At 34.0% G+C, this 6,108-nt stretch overlaps 1 long non-coding RNA gene across 3 annotated transcripts; it reads right to left on the bottom strand.

The window, feature by feature from the left end:
- Nucleotides 1-396: 396 nt before the first annotated feature.
- On the bottom strand, nucleotides 397-5,966 carry LOC111715873 (uncharacterized). 3 transcript variants are annotated; one of them, XR_002768326.1, is made up of 5 exons: nucleotides 5,875-5,966; nucleotides 5,575-5,673; nucleotides 2,939-3,014; nucleotides 1,418-1,487; nucleotides 397-750 (listed from the first exon to the last, which is right to left on the bottom strand). It is a non-coding gene; the product is annotated as an uncharacterized LOC111715873 (long non-coding RNA). The 3 variants fall into 3 exon arrangements; XR_002768325.1 differs by lacking the exon at nucleotides 397-750 and adding an exon at nucleotides 1,002-1,037; XR_002768327.1 differs by lacking the exons at nucleotides 397-750; nucleotides 5,575-5,673; nucleotides 5,875-5,966 and adding exons at nucleotides 1,012-1,037; nucleotides 3,732-3,756.
- Between the last annotated feature and the right edge of the window lie 142 nt (nucleotides 5,967-6,108).

Raw genomic sequence — 6,108 nt, 5'->3', positions numbered from 1 at the left:
TTACAGTTACCCTTATTTACGGTGGTAGACGATTTTAACAATGTAATCAAGAAATCTGTTTTTTTATAAATTTTAATTGTTAACAAGCTTTAGTCGGATTAAATGTTAACACGTAATTGAAGAGCTTTTTAAATTGACAGCCGTTGTTTGTTTCCATACTGTTTAAAAGCTTGACATACAGGGTGTCCCACAAAACATGACAGTTGGTGAATAGTTTTGAATGACTTCTTCCACATACTGTATTAGCTATTAAAGACATTTTGCAGTTTATTTCTTATGATACAACTGTCAATAAAAAATGTTATTAGTCTCTTTAGTATCAAACATCTTATCAAATTATGGAAGGAGACATTTTTAACTATTCACCAACTGTCATGTTTCGTAGGACACCCTTAAAATCAAAATTAAAATCGAATGTCGTCTTCATTGTTTTGATATAATTCATTCCACTCTATTAAAGTTAGCTTGTGAAGTTTACTTTAACATTCCTAAACTGTAAATTATAGAGTGATGAAATGGCGGCACTTCTGGACCCGTCACAACGGTTGTTTACGCATTAGAAATACGATGTAATTGGAATTATGTTGAGGTGTTTAAGGGTACAACAGAATCTTAGTATTTGTACAGTCTAGGAGGAGGGAGGGAGGGGCATTCGGCCATGAGCCCCGCAATATCCTGTTCAAGCCCAGGAAGTTAGCAGAACCTTGTTTCATCCCCGCAAAACCCTGATCCAACCCCGCTGAATCCTATCTATAAAGAGAAAATTGTTAAAAATGACTTGTAATGAAGAACGTAGCATCCATACAAATTAAGAAAGTTGCAATATTCAACTTGGATCGAAAATAAATAAATTTAATTCGAAAATACTCTATACAATACAATCTAATACAATCTATAATCATCCTTTTTTTGACGCATACGATACTTCATAATATTGGTTATTTCTTTTATATATAATGCAATTAAAATGACGATTAATTGGCTGCCAGGCATATCTGCTCTTGATGTTTCTGCTTGGTTTTACTTGGCAGAGACACCTAGCATTGCATCGAATAAATAAAAAATATTTATGGAGTGTCAACTATATACAACTGCGTCCAAAAAAATTGATGATTATAGGTTTTTTTGCGATCTGAGTAGAATATTGCAACTTTCTGAATTTGTATAGACACTAAGTTCTTCAGTATGCATCCCTTTTAACAATTTTCTCCTTATAAACACGACAGATAGAAGTAACATTAGCAGCAATCAGCATCCAGTATTTTTCAACAACAATGACGACTTAAGCCTAAACCCCCTTTCCATTTTTCACCAACTCGGCCCTTGTAAGAAATGGAAATCTGAATAGATGGGGTTCATGGCTTCCGGTGGACAAAAAAAAATTTTTTGCAAAGAAGGGAAGTGGTGGATGTCTTACCTCATTCTTATATTTGCAAAGGAAAACTGGAAACCCATGTCAAGGCTATTCATGTTATGCGGATCAAAACCTGAAAAAAATCGATTTTTTTGTGTTTCATACTATCCAATCAAATGTTAGATCCTCTACCCAAGACATGGGGGAGGGGAGCATGAAAATTTTAAAAGAATGTAAAGAATGTGCTCTTGATTTTTAACAAATGCAACTTGAATGCCTGAAAAAATTTTAAATACGACCAACAATAAAAGAGCCCATCCCCTTTAACTCCATATTCTATTCAAGAGATTCTAACTTTAAACCTATGAAGGGAAATATAGTAATAAGCTTAAAGATAAGATAAAGAGTTAAATCTGAAAGTCCCCCAATATGGGAGACCCAGACCGCCCAAGGGGTTATAGTAACTTAAGCCCTGCCCCCTTTGCCTCCAAAACACATAATGGAGAGTTACTACCGGGAGGAAAGGCAGGATCAGAGTCCAGAGGTGTATCCTACCACAGCCTACCAAGGATGTACTATGTCTTTTATATTGATAACTGTGTTCATTAACTTCTGAACAGACCTGTCAGTCAATACATTTCACCTGTACTATTAAACCCAAAATATAGAAGAGTTGAATATGAACCACTTTTTATTACGGTCAGAAAAATACAATTTATCAGTAGAGAGTAAAGAGTTCTAAAGCTTTGTGTGTCGATAAAATTATTCTTAGGCCTACTATTGTTGGGTAGAGAGGAAAGAGTTTGAGAGAGTTGTATCTGGATTGATACATACTTAAGAATACAGAGAGAGTTGTATCTGGATTGATACATACTTAAGAATACAGAGAGAGAGTTATATCTGGATTGATACAGACTCAAGGAAATATCGGAGTAAGGTAATTATTACAAGGTCTGAATCTATGTAAAGCAGGGGTGGGCCGTGGGGGGGGGGGAATACTTAAAGGCCTGAGAGTTTATAGCCCAAATTTTCAAGGCCAGCTCATTGAAAAAAATGCCAAAAAAAGGTTAGAAAAATGTAAAAAATCAACTGTTTTGGTTTTGACAAATATTAAGATTTGATAAATGTTTTCACATTCATTTGTTAAAGTCTCATCTTTTATGGGTACTTCTGAAAATTAGATATTTATTAAAACAAAGGATGAAAGGATGAATGGGTGGATTCTATCTTGTATCGTGAAAATGTAACCTCTAAATTGATAAATTTCAGGTTGGAGGTTGCATAAATGTTAACTTAGTGTTTTAGGAGGAGCTAGTAAATCTGAAGTATTCAAACTAAAAAAAGAAACCTTTTAAATTAACAAAGGTGTCTCTCATTCATTTTATAATACAAAAAAAACGTGCTATGATTTTAAAATGAAGAATACCAAATGAGTACGTGATAGATACCCCTTACATAATTGACCTTAAAATGTTTAGAAAACTTCAAGGTCCCCCCCCCTGTCCCTTGAGACGTTTTGAGTCCCTTCACTCTGTTTCATACGAATAAAAGGATAGTTAAATAAATTAATGAATGAATGTTGACCTGGTTTAGCTGAAACTAGTACCACAGCAGCAGCACTGCCCAGGAGTAAAAGTATAGTGAACATTATTAAACCTTCCTGCAATATACAGGGTGTCACACTTAAAACTTTCCTCCAATATACGTGATGTACCATTAAAGACCTTCATCCAATTTACAGGGTGTAACAAAATCAACCTTACCCCAATATACAGGGTGTAACATTAAAAACCTTTCTCCAATATACAAGGTGTAACATTCAAACATTCCTCCAACATACAGGGTGTAACATAAAAAAACCTTCCTACAATATACAGAGAGTCACACTAAAAACCTTCCTACAATTTATACAGGGTGTAACACTAAAAACCTTCCTCCAATATACAATGTGTCCCTCTAAAAACCTTCCTTCAATATACAGGGTGTCAAACTTAAAACTTTCCTACAATATACAGGGTGTCGCACTAAAAACCTTCCTACAATATACAGAGTGTCACACTAAAAACTCTCCTCCAATATACAGGGTGTAACACTAAAAACCTTCCTCCAATATACAGGGTGTCACACTAAAACGCTTCCTCCAATATACAGAGTGTCAAACTAAAAACCTTCCTACAATATACAGAGTGTCACACTAAAACTTTCCTCCAATATACAGGGTGTAACACTAAAACCCTTCCTCCAATATACAGAGTGTCACACTAAAAACCTTCCTCCAATATACATAGTGTCGCACTAAAAACTTTCCTAGAATACTAAATACTAAAGAGTCTAGAACTAAACTAAGATATTATATACTAAAGAGTTTACAACTAACCTGTCAAGATACTAAAGACTAAAGAGTTTAGAACTAAACTGTCAAGATACTAAATACTAAAGAGTTTAGAACTAAACTGGCAAAATACTAAATACTAAAGAGTTTAGAACTATACTGTAAAGATACTAAATGGTTTAGAACTAAACTGCCAAGATACTAAATACTAAAGAGTCTAGAACTTAACTAAGATATTATATACTAAAAAGTTTAGAACTAAACTGTTAGGATACTAATACTAAAGAGTTTAGAACTAAACTGTCAAGTTACTCAATACTAGTTTAGAACTAAACTGTCAAGATACTAAAACTAATTAGTACAAATCCGAGAGAGAGCGAAAGCACTAAATAAATAGAAGCAAAACTAAATAAATCTTTTATTTTCTTTTTAAAAAAAACATTTTCATAGCAAAATATTTTAATTTTCTTTATTCTTATTTTCAAAAATTAAGCATAATAATTTAGTTCTAAACCCTGTAAACAGTCTTATCATTAAAATGTTTATTTTAGGTGAAGCTGTTCCACTTTTATAAGTTGTTATTTAGAAAAGCCATGGAACATGTGGTTTTACAGAGTTAGTCATGAAGTTTGCACACTGACGAGGAGGGAGGGGGTGGGGGGAAGGGGGGTTTTGCCCCCTGTCTAGTTTATTCTTGCTATAACACTCTCATTTTTGGCACCTTGTAATTTCTTGACTTTTTAAAAACAGTAAATTTTGTAAATTTTTCATTTTTCTTATGCGAAAAGTCTTGTACAAGACAGTTGAAAGTCCGGTCGGTGTTTCTAAAAATCTGGAGTAGCCCATAACATTGTTATTTAAGCTGCAGATTTAAATCTTGAATTTTCTTACAGCCTTTAAATTTTAAAAAGTGGCTATGAAACCATGTGTCACGTCTTGATATTTGTTATAAATATAATTTTGAAATTTTCCGATCTTTTTGCCCTTTTAAAAACTCCCCAGGCCCAGCACCCAAAGTTAGGGGTCAATATTTTACAAATGAGGTAGCCTTTAAAAATTGGTCTATAAGCATTCAGCGCACTACTCTGTACCTTTACCTCATGACCTTTTTATGTGGAAATTTTCGAACAATTACATGANCCAGCTACAAATAGATTCAGACTCATTAGCCTGAAAGGGTCAAGGGTTTTGAGTTATTATGTAGAAGTGTAAAGGACAGGGGCTGGATTCCTGCTGATAAATCGAAAATCAAAGTAAAAGCTCTAAGTTTACTATGTTTTGTTTCTTTTTTTTTAGTTTTGTTAAATTTTAGGAACTGCACAGAATAAAAAGGAGGATTATAAAATAAATTTGAAAGTTTGATACTAATATAAAGCGATCACCCTTTTATTTTATTTATACTTTTCAATAGGTATATTTAACTCCCTACCGAATTTTACTCCCTACCGAATTTTACTCCCTACCGAATTTTACTCCGTACCGAATATTACTCCCTACCGAATATTACTCCTTACCGAATTTTATTCCCTACCGAATTTTACTCCCTACCGAATTTTACTCCCTACCGAATATTACTCCCTACCGAATTTTACTCCCTACCGAATTTTACTCCCTACCGAATATTACTCCCTACCGTATATTGCTCCCTACCGAATATTACTCCCTACCGAATTTTACTCCCTACCGAATTTTACTCCCTACCGAATTTTACTCCCTACCGAATTTTACTCCCTACCGAATTTTACTCCCTACCGAATTTTACTCCCTACCTAATATTACTCCCTACCGTATATTACTCTCTACCGAATTTTACTCCCTACCGAATTTTACTCCCTACCGAATTTTACTCCATACCGAATTTTACGCCCCACCGAATTTTACTCCCTACCGAATTTGGTTTCTACTGGGCAGATCGTAACTCTTGATCCTCTCTAACATTCATAATTAACAGATCAGAATTGTAGAAAGATCTATTGCAGAATTCAATCTGAAATCAAAAAGATTTCATTACAAAATATTCATGTATTTATTTTAAGATAAATGCCAACTTTCGTAAAATCCAAGAATAATCAAAGTGATTTGGGTGGCGGTGATTACTATTTGAGGAACTCTGAACTCCCTCCCTCATAAGGGACATTCAGTAAAAGCATAATATGAGGCAACCCCAGGGGCAGACAAAGTAATATACCTCAATGTAACCTAAAAGAACGCCAACTATCTTTCGAAAATGTATCATGTCACAAAACGATTTATTCTGAAAAGTTATTCGATTACTTTAATGCACATTTATGCAGCAACACATATTAAAATTAACTAAAGAGTAAGTATATGTTATGTTACTATGGTTTAGAAAACTTTAGAGTTTAAACTGTACTCTGAGTCTCTGCCCTATGGGTTTCTCAAATTCTCCCTGTTTACTACA

The sequence above is a fragment of the Eurytemora carolleeae genome, unplaced genomic scaffold (assembly GCF_000591075.1).
Source record: "Eurytemora carolleeae unplaced genomic scaffold, Eaff_2.0 scaffold1890, whole genome shotgun sequence".
Lineage (NCBI taxonomy): Eukaryota > Metazoa > Arthropoda > Copepoda > Calanoida > Temoridae > Eurytemora > Eurytemora carolleeae.
Note: the sequence above shows the minus strand (reverse complement) of the source record. Positions and strands in the feature narration are given on the sequence as shown.